The 19,866-nt window shown below is 39.0% G+C and overlaps 1 protein-coding gene across 3 annotated transcripts in view; it reads left to right on the top strand.

The window, feature by feature from the left end:
• The window catches only part of STARD3NL (STARD3 N-terminal like), a 182,603-nt gene extending 170,436 nt beyond the window's left edge, over positions 1–12,167 (top strand). For all 3 annotated transcript variants that reach the window (XM_045826996.1, XM_045826998.1, XM_045826999.1), the window contains one exon: positions 12,091–12,167. The gene's annotated coding sequence lies outside the window, so the exon portion shown is untranslated. The remainder of the gene's footprint in view (positions 1–12,090) is intronic.
• Positions 12,168–19,866: the final 7,699 nt, after the last annotated feature.

A 19,866-nucleotide genomic window follows, 5' to 3' on the forward strand; every position in this document is an offset into this window, starting at 1 on the left:
TTTTAGCTGTCCTTTTTATTTGATTCTATGTATTAGACAGACCTTCTTTGACTATCTCTCTTGTGTGGTGGCCTTATATTATAGGTGTTCTGTGGGACCCAGGGGTGCAGTCTCATTTGATCTCCTGATCTGGATGCTCTAAGAATGTTCTTTGTGTGTGTTATATAAGCTCTACTGTTATAAATAGGCTTTGAATGTTGTTGGCCTATATGTTGGTGGGATCTCCCACAGGCTGGCTGACTGATAGGCTCAACCCCCTCTATGTCTTACACGATGATGTAGAGGAGATGACAGAACAAAACAAAACAATGCAAAAATAAAAAAGGCCCAAAATTAGTAACCTCCACAACAATAGCAATATCAATGACAAAAAGATCAAATAATAATAAAAGTATAGTAAAAATGGAATACTAGATAAAAGAGAAAATAAAACAAGAAGAAATAGTATAAAAGAAGACCAAAGGAAAGAAAAGTGATACGAGAAGAGAAAATGGAAGAGAACTAATATGAATGATGAACTAATATGAATAATATGATGGGAGGAGAAAAGGTAAGAGAACTAAAACAGGAAAAAGGGACAAAGACAAAGAACAAAAATAAAAAAAAGAAGAAGGAAACAATGGTGCAATCAATGGTGAGAGTAGAATAAGAGATATGAAAAAATAGAAGAGAAGAAAAAATAGAAAAAATAATAAAGGGCTATGAAAAAGAAGAAATAACAAAAATACTGAAAAGAACAAGGTAGAATTTCTCTCAGCAGAGTTGCATCCAGGATGGGCCAAGCTGCTCTGCAAAGCTGAGTTTTATCAGCACTAGGTCTACATGTGTGTCAGCAAACATCCCAAGTCACCATAGGATCAATTTCTGTCAGTGTCTGCCATCTGGCCTACTGTCAATTTTAGACTTGTCTAAGAACTGACTGTTTCTGAGAAGGCTTCTGGCAGAACTGGGGTGATGGAACTCCAGGTTCCCCTGTGGCAGATGCCTTTCAGACTTCAGGGAAGATGTGGGCATGTTCCTTTGTCCCCCAAGCCACTATTCTGACTTTGTCCAAGATTATTTCCCTCTACTCAGCAGTGCAGGGCCCCTAGAAGGCTAATTGGTGGGGTCTCCAGAGCTCAGATTTTGCATCTGCCAGAAACTTGGAGGGCGTTTCTATGTCATTCATTAGGCGGGTGTGCCAGTCCATTTCTTGGGAAAGTATATGGAATGGCTATACACTACAACTGGTCTCTGATACACCCTAAGTTTGCAAATGTCACTGTGTCCTCAGTAGAGGTTAAGATGCAAGATGGGAAAAAACAAAAAAGAAAAAAAAATACAAACATTACAAAACAAAAAAATGGAACAAAACAAAAAATGATGCAGGTGGGGTCAGCAGTATCCCACAGGATAAGACAATTGCTTTTCCCCTGGGAGGGGTTTGCTCTTCTCAAGAAAGATGGCTGCTGTGGGATCCAAGCATATCCTGGCACAGAAAACTCCACAGCTGTTCCTCTCCATCTCCAGTGCCTCCCACTCCAGAATCTCCTCTTGCAACACTAGTCCAGGCCATTTCCCTTTCCCTGGGTCCCAGTGTGAGTGGTTGTGAACACCAAAACTGTGCTTTGGCCCCTTTAAGGATTTTAAAAAAATACTGGCTTTGTTTCTAGTGTGTCTTGTCTCTCCCCAGCAAAGGAAAACCTCTTTGGCCTTTCACCTCTGGATGCTATATGGTTAGGTGATCCAGGTACAGGTACTGGAGCCATGTGCTCAGGAGCCAGGTTTGTGGTCCTGCTTCTCTCTTTGAAGGGGGAGCTCCCACAGCTGCATCACTGCCTTAGCCAACTATGCATGTTAACCGGCCAGCCTCTCTAATGACCTTAGCTTTCCTACTGGTCTCAAGGTGGTTTTGCCCATCCTTGGTTAAAAATCTCTTTTTCAGGTAGACTTTGGTTTATTTCAGGTGACTTCCCATCTGTAGTTTTATTTCCAGTGTGGTTTGCAGAGGAGATGCATGATATATATGCTTACTCCACCACCACCTTTGAGATCTTCTGTTCAATTTTTCTTTAGTCATTTTCTTTTTGTTATTCAGATTGGCTAATTTCTATTGCTCTATCATCAACTTTACAAATTCTGTCTTTTCCCAACTTCATTATTCTCTCAACACCCTCTATAGTGAATACCATACTTTTAGAACTATAAAATGCACTGGACCATAAGACACACGTAGGTTTTAGAGGAGGAAAATAGGGAAAAAAATTTTGAAGCAAAAATTGTGGTAAAATATTTAGTAACCTGTGACCCCACTCCACCACCACCACCCCCCACAGCAAGCCAGGTAAGCTGCATTTGGACTATAAGACACACCTCCTTTTCCCCCCGAATTTGGGGGAGAAGCATGTCTTATAGTCTGAAAAATACGGTAGTTCACTTTAGTTATTAGGCTATGATACTACAGATTTTGTATTTGTAATCTGATCATTTTGCAATTTTTGTCTCCTTGATAATCTCTATTTGCTGATTTGTAATTTTATTGATTTTTATTTTCCTATAATTTTTTAACCACAGTTATCTATAGTTCTTTGATATGTAAATCTATAGATTCCCATTTCTAAATATAAATCTTATACTTAAAATAGCTGCTTTGAAGTTATGGTCTGCTAAATAAAACCTATGGATATGCTCAGGGACAGTTTGTATTGAGTTGTGGTTTTTACTTTGTTTTTTTCTCCTGAGAATAGTCACACTTTTCTGATTCTTTTCCTGTATTGTAAATTTTTATTGAAACAGATTTTGTTGAAAATATATTGTCTCATCTATAGTTTCTGATTTTACCCCCCAAAGTTGCTACTGTTAATGTATATTTGCTTAAAAAAGTTGTCTGGGCTAAGTCTAAAATATGTTCCCTGTGGTGTGCAACTGCTACTATGTCTTCATAGTTTTTATTTTCTTCTTAGTGCTTTTATTTTTTAAACATAGCTTCATGGGTTCACCTCTTTGCCTACATAGTTAGTGGCAGCCAGTGATGGACAAGATTGTGATCTAGCATGTTGATTAAGTCTCCCATCTTCTGCCAAGTGGACATGGGTATATACTGGGTAGCACATTCAAATTTCAGGCTATTTCAAGTCTTTCCCAGCTGGTACTTTCTTCTATGTGTTCTTGTGGCTCTTCTGTACATGCTAATAGCCTCAGGGTTGACCAGGAGTGTTTGGCTACCTGGGGCTCTTTTGGGTCCACTTTGCATGCACACAAGTTCAGCCAAGCATATGCTCCCTGCAGCCATGACCTCAACCTTAAACCAGCAGAGCCTCTGTCCCTTCCTGCTCACACACAACTGATTTTGTCAGTTCACCATCGCATCAATCCCCACCCCAAATTATGTGAGGTCCCTTCAACTGTGTAATTTTGCTACCAGTCTTCACTGTCCACCCTTCCCTGGAAGACCCTTCATGCCCATCAAGCAAGGTGTTGGGAGGTGGAGGAACTGGAGAATCTCCAGGTAAAAATACCACTGTTGATCCCAGAATTCTGCTGCTTTCTCAGCATCAACACTTCTCAGGCTGTTGTACACCTTTGGTCACTTTCTGAGTGCTGAAGTAGTGAGTCTTGTTCATCTAATCCAGTTTTTTAGTTGTTTTTAAAGGAGATTCTTTGATTTCTCACTTCACTATAACCAAAAGTCCTTTCTAGCATTCACTTTTAAATTATGAAAAGCACAGATGTTATCATTTTAATTGAAAGTTTGTCTTTATAGGATTCCCAAATAATTTCAGGACATGTCAATTTGTGACTCAACTGCCATTAGCTTGACAGGTGGAAAGTGAGCGCAGAACCAGGAAGTTGGTGTGACCATCTTCCTCAGACTCCTGTCAGCATGAGAAGAAGGCCATTAAACCAGCCCATTGTCCATATGCTTTACAGCAGCTCAATAGGCTGGAAAGTGAGACCTTTGTCTATTTATTTTATCACAAACTTAACCATAACTCTGACATTTATAAAGTTAATACATGGGACACAATCTTTTCTTAAGATTCTCAGCCTTGCATTCTCCTGTAGCAGACTTATGTTTGCTACAATCCAGGCAGACATTCTCAGAAGAAAAGTGCATTATCTGAGAAGAGCCCAGCAGCAGTGTGATGTGGGCTGCATTCACAAGGAAATAGGTTATATCCTTAACTACTACCATTGTCTTCTCACTGCTCCTTTTGTTTTTCTTGTGCCTGATTATAAGTGTAATGCATGCTTTTTATAAAATGTGTGAAGAACAAAATAAAAGATTATGGTTCTTCAAACTATTCATCAGTATCAGTGTTTGACAGTTTAATTGGTTTTCTTTTAGTTTTGTGTTTGTAACTTATGTAATTGTGTCCACATAGCCTATATTATTTATATCCTGTTTCAAATGTGGGCATGTGGAGGGAAGATGGTGATGGGGTAGGGGGGAGCAGATTCCATTTCCTCCTACACACAGGAGAAAAACCTAGCCAACCTATGGAGGAACAGAGCAAACAGCCAACAGTACCCCAGCATATATAAAAACAAGAGACCAAAAATTGTAGTGGACACTGAAAAACCAGACAGTAAGGAGAGTGCTTTAGGACAATAGGTCCCAGGGACAAGCTCGGGGTCCAGGGTGGCTGCAGCCCCAGGCCGGGTGCCTGGATCTGCCACAGAGTCCTTGGGAGAGAGCCAGGTCAACTGCTTCCTCCTTTTCTGGCCAATCAAGTTTTAAACAGCACTGGGAGAGACTTGGTTGCTTGAAGTCGCAGAGGGGAATAAGGACAAAGGGGCAAACACACAGGGATTGTGATCACTGGCAGAGTTTGTGGACACTGGCTTGGGAGAGTTGAGAATCATGCAGTGATGGGCACTGACCCTGATAATCACTGGTTTGGCTGGAGAATTGGATTGTATGGAGCGGCAGGCTTGAATAGGAGGAATTTCCCAGGAAAAAAACTAGGGAATTCTCCTGCAACAGCTGATTGGCCTCCTCCCCACCCAGCCAGGCAGCGATCCTGAGGTTGTACAGAAGTTTGCTCCAAAGGCCATGCACACCCCCATAGCACTGGAAGAGCACACACCCAAACACATGGGACCAAGGCAGGCTGGGTGAGCTAGCACCCACACCCCAGTCCACAGCGGTAACCCCGGGGAAAGAGTGCTCTCAGGAAGACCTGAATTCCACACCCAGGGCCTTGGAAAGAGGCGCCAGGCTAGCTCTGGGGAGAGTGTGCACAAGACAGGCTGAGTGCAGATCCGAAGGGAGAAAAGCCATACCAGTTGCCCCTCAGCCTGCTGCAGCCAGCAAGACCAGAAAAACTGCTTTGACCAGTTTGAAACGAACAAGAGGTTTTTTTGTTTTTTTTTAAGTAATCTTTTATTTTTTAAATTTTTACTATTGTTTTATCTTTCAATACCTTTTTACTTTCTTTCCTTCTTTCTTTTTTTATTCCTTCTTCTTTCTCTCCAGTTTTATCTCTTCTTCCTCCCTTCTTCTGCCTTTTATTCTTTTAACTATGCATAAGTGAGACAAAAAAACCTGGAACTGTGAAAAGACCAGAGTTGGACCCAAAGAGGGGGTATCTGAACAGTTGAGACAGTGAGACAAAATTTGCTTTGTTATTACAGAGAACCTGTAAGTTATGGCATATTTGTATTATTATTTTTTCATTATTCTTACATCTTTTATTTTAATAGCATTTTTGTATTCCTCTTCTTTCTGTATAGTCTTCTTTGCTTGGCTGGTTATATTGTATTATTTGACAGGTTTCCCCTGTTCTCTCTTTCATAGTGTATTGCTAATTTACTGTCCTTCATCACTTGTGATCCTTTAAAACACTACTCAAGGTCCTATACTCCCTATTCTTGTTATCCAGATCACATAGATTCTGTTATATGATTGTTTCTCTAATATTATTGTAAATAATAGCCATTCCATACAATTGTAAATATTTCAAACACCCCTCTTGGATTTTAGCCCACTTAAGTTTCCTGAACTCTATTACTGTAGTGGTTAACTGTATTCTCTCACACACTATACCTATTTACTATCCTTTACTCTCACCTTACCTCAGAATCTGACCTCCCATAACCTCACTGCTTTCTAGATCCAACTCACAATCCTTCCCCGCCCCAACAAGTGTCTTATCTTCTTTCCACCCTTTCTACAAATTGACTAGTTGGGTGGAAGATCATGGTTAACATTATACATAACCAAAGGATCTCCTATCTCTTCTCTACCAGCTGCTACTATAAATATCATAGAATACTCTCTTGCTGTCTTAAACCATTTTGCCTTACTCCTCCAACTGATCACAAAAAAGAGTAGGTGGAAGTGGTGAACACCAGGATACCCACTGGAAGAAGAAACCCAACAACAAAGGAATCACCAACAGATAACAACAGAAGAGGGTGAAGGAGGGAGTGGATACCACACAAACTTCAATCCAGGACCTGTCTGGAAATGCAACTAAATAGTGGAGATAGATACTACTCAATACAAACAACTGAAGAAGAGCAAGAGAGAATCCTCAAAACCTTGTACACATGGAAGAACCAGCTTCAACACAACCAGCATAACAAAATACAGGAGGTGGTGAACAGAGTGACTCTCAGTTAACCAGCTGGTGGGAAGGACCCACCAAAGAAAGACTGAATAACAATCAAAACACAAAGACAAACACAGAGCCAACTTAAATGACAGCCCAAGACCAGTGAGATCAGGAGATCAAGGAGATTACACAACTGAATCTCACAGGTATTCTAACACAGAAGTTTACACCATAAACCCAGGGAGCAAGAACAGATCAATTTAAGAAGCTGAAGCTAATGAGAAGAGTCTCACAAACAATGGAAAGACAAAGAAACAATCCCCAATTGAAAGGAAAGAAGGAAACTTTAGAAAGAATGCTAAAGGAAATAGACACAACTCAACAATCAGATATTGAGTTCAAAGCAATGGTTATCAGTAAACTCAATGAGGTCACAATGAGCTACCAGAAACTACAGGGAAACTACAATGAACTCACTGCAAACTATATCAAAATGAAAAAGGAAATAGAAACTGTCAACAAAGGCCAAGAGAAAATGAAAAATACAATTTCTGAACTGAAGAACACAGCAGAAGGAATCAAAAGCAGGATTGATGAAGCAGAAGATTGGATCTGCGAGCTGTAGGAAAAGTAAAAAAAAAATACTGAAAAGGCAAGAAAAGGAAAAGAGGCTCAGAAAGAATGAAGAGGGATTAAGAGAAATGTAAGACAATATGCAACATAATAATATCAGTATAATAGGGATACCAGAAGAAGAAGGGCAAGGGATAGAATACCTATTTGAAAAAGTAATGATGGAAAACTTTCCTAATTCAATGAGAGAAAAAGCCACACAAATCCAGGGAACACAGAGAGTCCCAAGCAAGGGGAACCAAAAGAGGCCCACTTCAAGATACATCATAATTAAGATGACAAAATTCCAAAATAAGGAGAGAATCTTAAAAGCTGCAAGGGAGAAACAGGAAGTAACATACAAGGGAGCCCTGATAAAGTTAGCAGCTGACTTCTCAATAGAAACGCTCCAAGTCAGAAGAGAATGGCAAAAAATATTCCAAGTAATGAGAACCAGAGGTCTGCAACCAAGGCTACTTTACCCAGTAAGGCTCTCAACCAAGATAGAAGGCCAAATAAGGAGCTTCCCAGACAAAAGAAGTCTAAAAGAATACACCTCCACCAAACCAGCTCTGCAAAAGATGCTAAAGGGGCTGATCTAAGTAAAGTAAGGAAAAAAGAGAGACAGAGAGGAACACAGGTATGAAAATGGCAATGAATAAGTACCTATCAATAATAACCTTAAATGTAAATGTATTATATGCTCCAATCAAAAGACATAGAATAGCTGAATGGATAAGAAAGCATGACCCACACATATGCTGCTTAAAAGAGACCCACCTTAGGACAAAATACCTGCACACGCTGAAGGTGAAGAGCTGGAAACAAATTTTCCAAGCACATGGACAGGGAAAAAAAGCCAGGGTAGCCATACTCATATCAGACAAAACAGACTTCAAAAAAACTGCCATAAAGAGACCTCGAGGGTCACTTCATAATACTCAAATGAAGAATCCACCAAGAAGACATAAACATTGTAAATATCTATGCACCCAACATAGGAGCACCCAAATACATAAAGAAAGTCTTAGAGGACTTCAAGAAAGATATGGACAGCAACACAATTATAGTGGGGGATTTTAACACCCCACTGTCAAAAATGGACAGATCTTCCAAACAAAATATCAACAAAAATATTGTGGCATTGAACAATGCCCTAGATGAAATGGACTTAACTGATATATATAGAGCCCTTCATCCTAAAGAAGCTAAATACACATTCTTTTCAAATGCACATGGAACATTTTCAAAGATAGACCACATGAAAGGACACAAAACAAGCCTCAACAAATTCAAGAAAATTGAAATCATACCAAGCATTATCTCAGACCACAAGGGCCTGAAACTAGAAACAAACCCCAAGGAAAAAACACAAAACACTCAAAATCATGGAGATTGAATAGCGCACTATTAAACAATAAATGGGTCAAGAATGAAATTAGGGAAGAAATAAAAAAGTTGCTGGAAACAAATGAAAATGAACTCACAACAACCCAAAACTTATGGGACACAGCAAAGGCAGTCCTGAGAGGGATGTTCATAGAGATACAGGCCTACCTAAAAAAGATAGAAACATTTCAAATAAATAACCTAACCCTATGCCTTCAAGAACTCAAGGAACAACAACAAAGATGGACTAAAGCAAGTAGAAGGAAGGAGATAACCATGAACAGAGCATAATTAAATGACATAGAGACTAAAAGCACAATTCTAAGGATCAGTGAAACCAGGAGCTGGTTCTTTGAAAAGAGAAACAAAATCAACAAGCCTTTAAGCAGACTCATCAAGAAAAAAAGAGAGAGGACCCAAATAAACACAACCAGAAATGAAAGAGGAGAGATTACAACTAACACCACAGATATACAAAGGACTGTAAGATATTACTATGAAGAACTATATACCAAAAAATCTGAAAACCTAGGTGAAATGGACAAATTTCTAGAAAAATATAATCTTCCAAAACTCAATGAAGATGAAGCAAAAGCATGTACAGACCAATAATAGCAGATGAAATTGAAGCAGTAATCAAAAAGCTCCTGACACACAAAAGCCCGGGTCCAGATGGTTTCACAGGAGAATTCTACAAAGCATTTAAGGAAGAGCTAACCCTTATCATTCACAGACTATTCCAAAAAATCCAAAGTGATGGAAGACTTCCAAACTCTTTCTATGAGGCCAACATCATCCTAATCCCAAAACCAGATAAAGACACAACAAAGACAGACAACTTCAGGCCAATATCGCTGATGAACATAGATGCTAAAATACTCAACAAGATATTAGCAAACTGCATCCATCAATACATTAAAAAGATCATACACCATGACCAAGTGGGATGCATTCCAGGGATGCAAGGATGGTACAATATTTGCAAATCAGTAAATGTCATATATCACATAAACAAAAGCAAAGACAAAAACAACATGACCATATCAATAGATGCAGAAAAAGCATTTGATAAGGTACAGCACCCATTTATGATAAAAACACTCAGCAAAGTGGGAATAGAGGGAGCATTCCTCAACATAATAAAGGCCATATATGAGAGACCTACAGCCAACATCATACTCAATGGGCAAAATCTAAAATCTTTTCCACTAAGATCAGGAACAAGACAAAGTTGTCCACTGTCACCACTTCTATTCAACATAGTATTGGAAGTCCTAGAAACAGAATCAGACAAGAAAAAGAAATAAAAGGCATCCAAATTGGAAAGGAGGAAACAAAACTGTTATTGTTTGCAGATGACATGATAGTATACACAGAAAATCCTATAGACTCCACCCCAAAACTGCTCTACCTAATAAATGAATTTGGCAAAACAGCAGGATACAAAGTCAATATCCAGAAATAAAAGGCATTCTTTACACCAACAATGAAACAGTAGAAGCAGAAATCAAGAAAAAAAAATCCCATTTGAAACAGCAAAAAGAAAAATAAAATACCTGGGAATAAACCTAACCAAAGAGGTAAAAGACCTGTATTCAGAAAACTACACAACACTGAAGAAAGAAATCAAGGAAGACACAAACAAATGGAAACATATACCATGTTCATGGATCAGAAGAATTAACATCTTCAAAATGTCCACACTACCCAAAGCAATTTACAGATTCGACACAATACCTATTACAGCACCAATGGCATATTTCACAGACCTAGAACAAACACTTCAAAAATTTATATGGAACCATAAATGACCCCGAATAGCTGCTGCAATTTTGAGAAAGAAGACCAAAGTGGGAGGGATCATAATACCTGACATTACAAACTGTATTACAAGTCTACTATAATCAAAACAACCTGGTACTGTCGTAAAAACAAGCACATGGACCAGTTGAACAGAACAGAGAGCTCAGAAATAAACCCAAGTCTCTATGGTCAAATATTTGACAAAGGAGGCAGCAACATAAAGTGGAGTAAAAATAGCCTCTTCAACAAATGGTGTTGGGAGAACTGGACAGCTACATGCAAAAAAATGAAACTTGGGCACCAATTTACACCATACACAAAAATAAATTCAAGATGGATAAAAGATTTAAATATAAACTGTGACACCATTAAAGTCCTAGAGGAGAACATAGGCAGGAAAATCTCAGATATTTCACACAACAAAATTTTTACTGATATGTCCCCTAGAGCAAGGGACATAAAGGAAAGAATAAACAAATGGGATCTCATCAAAATAAAAAGCTTCTGCAGAGCTAAAGAGAATAGTATTGAAATGAAAAGAGAACCAACTGTATGGGAAAACATGTTGCCAATGATACCTGTGACAAGTGTTTAATCTCCAAAATATATAAAGAACTTACATGACTCCACTCTAAGAAGACAAGCAACCCAATTAAAAAATGGGCAAAGGACTTGAACAGACACTTCTCCAAGGAGGACATACAGAGGATCCAGAGACACGTGAAACAATCTTCAACATCACTAGCTATCAGAGAGATGCAAACTAAAACCCCAATGAGATACCACTTCACACCAGTCAGAATGGCCATCATAAACAAAGCAACAAACAACAAGTGTTGGAGAGGTTGTGGAGAAAAGTGAACCCTAGTGTACTCACTGCTGGTGGGATTGCAGACTGGTACAACCACTATGGAAAACAGCATGAAATTTTCTAAGAAATCCAACAATGGATCTGCCTTTTGACCCAGCAATTTCACTGCTAGGATTATGTCATAAGAACCCTGAAACACCAATCCAAAAGAACCTATGCACCCCAATGTTCATAGCAGCACAGTTTACAATAGCCAAGTGTTGGAAGCAACCTAGGTGCTCATTAGTAAATGAATGGATCAAAAAACTATGGTACATTTACACAATGGAATTCTATGCAGCAGAAAGAAAGAAGCTCCTACCCTTTGCAACAATATGGATGGAGCTAGAAAGCATTATGCTGAGTGAGATAAGCCAGGCGATGAAAGACAAATACCATATGATCTCACTTTTAACAGGAACCTAATCAACAAAACAAACAAACAAGGAAAATGTAACCAAAGACACTGAAATAGAGAACAGGTTGACAATGACCAGAGAAGAGAGGGGAGGGAATTTCTGGGGGAAAGGGGGAGGGTTTACAGAAACAATTATAAAGGACATATGGACAATAACAGGAGCAGGGATGGAAATGGAAGGGAGGTGGGGAGCGCTGGGAGGTTGGACTGGACGGGGGAAGAGGCAGAAAACTGTACTTGAACAGCAATTTAAAAAATAACAAAATAAAAAAAACAAATGTGGGCATGTGAAGAGTTGATCTTTTCTAAAATGCACTGAAATAAATTCTTGTGTCCACACCAATTACCCTTTAAGTGTTTGTAATACAGCCCATCTTCTGTACACAGACTTTGTGATAAAAACATAAGGCAAAGTGTAGCATACCTCCTTGTAAAAGTACTTCTCAAATACTTTTGTGTTTGAGAATTAGTTTTCAAAATGTGAAAAACTCTGAGTGAAAATGACTGGAGGGCACAAAGGACTGGAGATGGGGTCTCCCTATGGAAAGTTGAAGTGGTGACATCCACTGCTGACTTGATTGATTGGTGAGTAAAGAATCCATGTATTGTAATACTTCACAGACACTGTACTATGTTCACATGCACTTAGTAATCTGTTTTTGGCAGGTGAGATAACATAATGATCCATCCCATGTGCAGTGGGACTGAGTCTGATCTGTAATGAATAGTTGCAGAAAGGTCTTATGCTGTATTCCTAGTAACAGACTCCTTAATATATTACAGTAACACATTTTTAGTAAGAAAAATATCTTTTATTTGGATTCACAGAATGGAATTATTTTGTTTCATGCAATTTCTTTTGTATTTCTTTTTAACACCTTATATTTTATTTGTGTTTTTTAGCTCATGCAAATGTACTTTTTGTACAACTTAAAATGTCATAAAATCCCACCTATTAAAATTACTAGTTTTATTTTTCTTGTTTTGCATTATGAATTTGGCCAAAAGTGTTGGAATTCCCAAAGGGAAGCAAGGGGGGTTATAAATAGATATAAAATGTCACCAGACATGTTGGATTATTTTATCATGAAATATTGCTTCTGTCAAAAATTTCAGTTTAGCTTTAGGGGTTCTTAGTTGTGTTTAACCTCATTTAAAACAATTTTGTTGGATTGCATTGTGACAGCTGTCATATCAGCGTGTATTTAAAAAAAGACTTATCAAAATTGTTGAATTTTTGTATAACTATTTCAATATTGAAAATGGAGAAAATATACATTTTGAGCATATCATGCTTTATTATTTCAAGAAAGGTATACACACAACTGAAATTCAAAATGGTTTGTGCAGCACGTGGAAGGTGTGGTGACTGATTGAACATGTCCAAAGTGGTTTATGAAGATTTATGCTGGAGATTTCTCACTGGTTGATGCTTCATTGTTGGGTAGACCAATTGAATTGATCACAGATAGTGATCAAATTGAGACATTAATTGAGAACAGTCAATGTTCTCCATGCAGGAGATGTCAGACAGACTCAAAGTACCCAAATGAATGAAGTTATTGGTAAAAATGAAAACTGTGTCTTTTATTTAACAGAAAAATTTAAATGGACTTTTCAGCCAACCCAACAGTATCTTTCTCTTAGCAGACTTATTCTGAAACAGTCTGAGTCATCTTATGTGAAACCACACTATGAAATCATTGCCATCATTTTCCCTTCGTGTTTGGCTACTTTGAATTAAAATAAACTAAATTGTATTGTGAGCTATATTTTAAATGTGAATTATTATATTAATGCTTCGTAGGAAGGAAGCATGTCTATTTGCTTTTTTTTATTCATGTGTCATTTATGAAAAACTCTCTGCCTCATGGTAATGGCGCTGGTTTGGGTGGGAACTGTCTTTTGTGCAGATCAAATCAACTCCATGCATACTTGTTCTAACAATGGGCCATCCCTGACTAGTGAGGCTCTGTGGAATGAATGCCGGCCTGCAAACTTAAGGGTTACCAGTTCAATTCCCAGTCTATGGCAGATGCCAGGGTTGTGGACCAGGTCTTCAGTGAGGGGGATGCACAAAAGGCAACCACACATTGAAGTTTCCCTCTCTCTCTCTATCCCTTTCCCTTTCTAAAAAATAAATAAATAAAATCCTTTTTTTTAAAAAAGGAAAAAAGATTGGGCCAAATGACAGAAATGCCTCCCAGAGGCTTACTGAGCAGGGCTGGAACCTAACCAGGAAGAGCTTCCTATGGTGGAGAAACAATGATGGGCAGCTCCAGGGTGGCCTTGGGACTAGAACCTAAGGAAATCAATAGTATTATAATGGTGAGAATGCTTTGTCTTAGGAGTGGACTCACATACACACCAAGTGCTCAAATAATACCTAAGCTGATGTCACTGTATTAATTTAACCTCAGACATATTTGTCACTGAAACATCCTGCGTTAAAGCAATGCAATAAGGCCAATCATCATAAAAAACCAAGGTTCCAAGAAGTGGCCTCTCAGAGCACAGACCAAGAAGAATGAAGTGTCTGACATGAATGTGTCATGAAGTCAGACTATGAAAGCCTGAAGCAATGATCTGCACAATAGAGCTATTCTTCTCCCAGGACTACATAGATGGAGGTGGGAGCCTGGGTACCCACTCTGTATTATGCCGGGGTGGGGTATGGATGGGAGTATTTGGCCTCTATGTTCACATTGCTGAATAGCCCTCTTCTACTTCACCCCAATCACACTTTTATCTGATGTTCATATCCTCTATTAAGCTTTGCTCAGGTTGACATTGAAGTCTTTTTGTCCCTTTAGAGGAACTTACATGATTCAGTATATGACATTCAGTAACAGTTGAAATTAGGGCCTTGCTATCTCTGTGTTCCTGTGAAGGGAAAAGCTCATCCCTGTTGCCCACACCTATAGTCTGTCTGTGCCATGAAGTTCACAGCCACAGGTCTTGGGTCACTCTGTCCACACTGAGAAAATGAAACTCAAGGCACAAGCCGCAGTAAATCACATTCCATGGAAAAGCACAGTTATTTGGTGTAATGTTAGGATTAGCTTAGTGCTGTCTGCTCTTTCCTCCCAACCAGGTTCATGTTGGATTGATGGTGCAGCATCTGAACAGTCCTGGACATGAGATTTCCACCTCACATAGTAGCTAACTGGAGTCACTTTTGCATATAAAAAATGGAGAACCCAGGCTGGGTGGTCAGTTGCTTGGACCATTGTTCCCGAACATTAAAAGTTTTCAGGTTTGAGCCCAATACCAGGTCAGGGCACATATGGGAGGAAACAGGTGAATGTTTCTCTCACATCATTGTCTCTTTGTCTTTCTCTGTATCTCTCTTCTCTCACTAAAGTCAATAAATATGTCTGCAGGTGAGGATTAAAAAAGTGGGCAACCTCTACTCACAGCCTAAGAATATGTCTGTAAATAATCACCTGCTTGTGTATGTAAAAGGCTATTTTCTTTACATTACCTGTGGTCTCTCCAATGTGAAAAAATTTGGTTGTGGTTTAACTGCCCTTATTTTATCTTATAACACCCAAACCACTGCTTGCACAGACCTAACTAGTAGGGGCTGGTTTGACTTTGAACATTTTCCACGAATCAACCACATTGCCAGAGCACCTCAACAAAAGAAGCCTGAGAAACTAAAGCACCATCAGCCACAGCAGCACCCTCCCACCAGCCACTCTGTCGCCTCTACCACCTTTGCTCTCCTTCCCTTACTGCCTGTTTCAGAGCAGCCCAGGTTGAGCTGAGGAAGGAAGTTGCTAAGAAGTTTGGTGGGATAGGAAATGCTGCCTCTGTGAAACTGGCTGCACAAAGTGTTCAGTGATTTTCAAGTATCCTCTATGCTCCTAACTTTCCCAATGCAGAAGTAGTTTCCACTAAGTCAGAGATTTTCAACATTTTTCATCTCATGGCACACATAAACTATTAAAAATCTGTGGCATACCAAAAACTATAATTTTATTGATCTGACAAAAATACATATAGTTTTGATTGATTTACCAAAAATAATAATAGTAATTGCCTACTTTTAGTGCTCAGAGTGACATTTCAAAAAATTATGGGGCTATACTTGTAGATGAGGATTTCTGGTACTACTACTTAACCAGTCAGACACAGCCTTATTATGTGATATGACCAATAAGATGAAAGTCTGTTATATGATTTACATATTTATGGTTCAAGATAGGGCATTCAATGTCAGAGTGCTATTGTTCAATTGGCTGTTGTCTTTTTTTTTAATGACAATATAAGAAAAAGAGCTCATTGCCCCTGACTAACAGTCAGGTATTACATGTTTTAAGAATTCTTGTGGCACACCACTTGAAAATTGTTGCTTTACATAGCAGGCCGAGTACTTGGCTTTAAGAAGTCTGACCAAATTAATAAAAACCAAGGAGTAGATCAAATATAATTTGATATTAATTGTATCTTATTGGTCTTATTTTGTTTCTAAATGAGAACCTCTACTTCATTTCCAAAAGAACCTGTTCCATAGAACCTGAAGCTGATTGCAACAAATAAAATCTTCCCAATTTTAAATGAGATGTTGTTTTAACTCTAATATATATTTTACTTTTAAAAGATTCATTGGAGAAAATAGAAAAATATGCAATCACTTTTTTTTTACCCAACTACCATATATTGAACATTTGTTTCATGTCTATGACTGTGCCTGTGGTTTTATAAAGTACTCTATATTCCAAGGTAAATATACAACTAAATGATCTATACACTGACATAAGAGCTCTAATATGTGTAAGTAAAGGGAGTAGTGCAGCATAATGTATATTGTTTACTACATTTGTGTATTAAGGGGGAAATTATAATATATACACACATGCATATATGTTGACATATGCATATTCATAGATGCATAACAAAACCTAGAAGGATGCCCAAGAAACAAAAGTGTGACCTGTAAGAGGTTGGGGAGGTAGGAACAGAGGCTGGAGCAGGATTTCTTAATGCATTTTTAGAGTGTTTTGTTCTTGGAGCCACATGAAGGTATTATCAAACAATTTTAGTAGGGTTCTTCTATGCACATTATTTTTCAACAACACTTCCTGATTGATATTTCATTTCTTTAAGTAATCTACATGTTTTGAAGATGTATAGTAGTCTGTCATATGACATTCTTTTGTTTATTGTTTTAGTTTCTTATGGGGCATCTGGGTTAATTTGGGGCTGCTGTAAGTAGCGCTTTAGTGAATGAACATCCTCACACCTATGTCTTAGACCATGCCATCCGTTTCCTTATGAAATTGATGGGCCGATGGTTAGAACACTTTCCAGGATGCAGCATCTTCTCCTGTGGGATGGGCCCTGTGATGGCTCCTGGCTGCCTGAGAGCAGAGACAGTAGCACCAAAGCTCAGGAGCTTTCAGTCATTTAATGGCCTCAAGCTTGACTACACATTAGAATTACTGAAGGAGGCTGTTTAAAGTCTGATGCGTGGTCTATGAAGAAGTCTGGGCCTGAATGATTTTTAAAGGCTCCAGGAAGAGAGCCTTTGGTACAATGGGTAAAATAGCACAGTTTAACAGCAGGTTCCAGATGGCCCTGGAATCCTGTGGACCCTGGCAGTACCCTGTGATTGGCCTCAGGCATATTTCTGAGCCTCTCTGGTCTTCCCATCAGCTAAAGGAGCATGATACCTGCACTGTGGTACAGTGAGAGCATTGGACACAGAGCATGCAGACTGCCTGGCAGCATTCCTGGTGCTCACTATGTTGCAGGTACTGGCTGTTATTCAAACAAAACAAAAGAAAACAAACAAAAACAGCCTGAGAGAGCCTGACAGAGACCAAGAGTTTACCCAAGTGAGTTGTCATGGCTTTCGAAGTGTTGGATTTCTAGCTTTTTGGCTGAATTGTACCATGTTGGTATAGTGTCTCTGGCTATTTTTTATTATGCAGATTTTATAATTGGTAATTATTTAAAACTTGATTAACTTAAAAGGAAAATCAAGTATTACTTAACTGTAGCCTGCTTGGCTGACATAAAGGCCTCAAAAAATCTACAAGTTTATGAAGAAAAGAATCCTAAGCATTGGGGAGAATTCATATTGGTAAAAACCTGAGAATTATTTCCTTGAAGTTTGCCTTTTTTATGATTGAGAAGTTTGGAGTATGCTAGCTCCATAAAGACCAGAGACGTAAGTGCTATTACATGGAATTGTATAAATCTTTGCCCAGTTGTTCCTTTGCACACCTGTGGATGCCGCCTGTTGTTCTGGTATTTCTTTTATCCAACCAAGTGGCATGGACTTTAATAACAGATGTCTGATTGGTGGGTGGGAGGCCAGCATTTAAAATTTTTCCCAACATGAAAAATTGTGTGGTAGGTTTGTTAGGACCCTGTAATTAATTGTTTGAACAGAATAGGAGTAAGGAAAGAAATTGTATACAGGGAAAGAGACAGTTTTCTTCATCAGCTCTTAGCCTAATAAGAAGGAAATTTTTCTATCTTAATTCAAACCTAAAGGAACCTGTTTCTGCTCTAGTAGCCAGTCACATAGAAATAATCAGCAGATGCCCTGTAGCCCGATTGTTTGGGTTCAAATCCCAGCCCTACTTGTTATTAGCTGTCTAACTATGGGGATATTGTTTATCCCCTCTTTGTCTCAGTTTCCCCATCTGTAGAACAGTCATAATTGTACTTGTTTCATGGGGTTCTTGTGAGATACAGGTTAACACATTCTTAGACCAGTACCAGTAAGCACTATGCAAGTTTTGTATTATTACTTCATTAGGATCATTGAATTTGTAAATTGTGCTAGAAATCTGAACACTTTCTTTAGAATTCTTTAGAATTGGAACACTTTCTTCTAAAGATGGATAAACATAGGCAATATGACATGGTCAAGATCAAATGACACAGCCAGTTCAAGACAGACCAAATAAATGAGGCTCTAAATGTGGAGCTTCAGGTGAAAGTTCTGGCCTAGAGTTCCTCCCACCACACCATGTGGCAGTGTTGCTGTGATGGAAAAGTACTGGACCAAAATAGAACTATACCCACCTCCTACCTCAGAAAAGCCCAGAAACAACAAGAGGCATCCACAAGGCAATTCCTGGGACCCCTGGACCCATTCTGTCTAAGGGAGGAGCTGGAATGTCAGAATAGTGCCCCTAGTGGCACTGTTAAAGACTTGCTTTGCCTGAGACTCTTAGTTCATTTCATTAACACAAAGAGGAGCTGCACATCTAAAACACACATAAAATAAGGCAAAATTTACATACTTTTGGTGATAAAGGGAGCAATTATGGTTCTACCAGAGTATAGAGTTGAGGAGAAAATAGAGATGCACCCACAAGTCCTAAGAAAAGTCTCACTGGCTTTGGAGAAGAAGCAGTGCATGATTTGTCCTTCCCTGTTGAAAACAGGTAAAGGAGAAGTCACATGATACTAGGTAACAAAATGTGGGCTCTGAGTTTAGAGATACCTGGCTCCAAATGACTATTACAAAATGGTGACCATGAGCAGATAACATAATCTCTCCTATCTATAAACTGTGAACTACACCTACCTCCAAGGGCTCTGAGAGGGTTAATGGGATTTCCTGGAGTGTAGCAAAAAATCACCGAGTCCATATTCCATCCACATCTAACCTGTCTGCAGGGAAATATGATTAGAGATGATTGTCAAGATGTGTGTGTGTGTGTGTGTGTGTGTGTGTGTGTATGTGCATGCATAATCTATTATTTTCTAAAGTCAAGTAACTAATAGCAGCTGTTGAGGACTTTCATGTACCAAACATTATTAACTCATCTATTTCACACAACTCCACGAGACCAGGCACTGTGACTTCATTTTACACATGAGAAAGTTATGTCACATATAGTTCAAATAGTTTGTCCGAGTTCACACAGATACCAATACTAGACCCAGAATTCAAATCCAAGCACTTCGGGTTCGGAGGGGAGGAGCCAACCCTCCACCACACTGCCTCTCCAGTGTCAGAGCAGTTCTCCTGGGTGGTTGTGAGGATCAGGAAACCTGAAGCTTGTGAAACGCTGGTATAGATCTGAGCACAGAGTGCCAATCTTGGTAGATGTTACACTGTCACCATTGGAATTTCCCAAACCAATGAATATGAGTATGAATATGGTGACCTTTGAGAGAAAAGTAACCTGGCCACCTTCCTTTGGCTCTGGCCCCCCTTGGAACCCATGGCCCATAGAAAAGATTCTAACTACAGTCCCAGGGAAGGAAACACAAGGGTGGTATTG

The sequence above is a fragment of the Phyllostomus hastatus genome, unplaced genomic scaffold, assembly GCF_019186645.2.
Source record: "Phyllostomus hastatus isolate PE091 unplaced genomic scaffold, TTU_PhHast_1.1 phas_scaffold_78, whole genome shotgun sequence".
Lineage (NCBI taxonomy): Eukaryota > Metazoa > Chordata > Mammalia > Chiroptera > Phyllostomidae > Phyllostomus > Phyllostomus hastatus.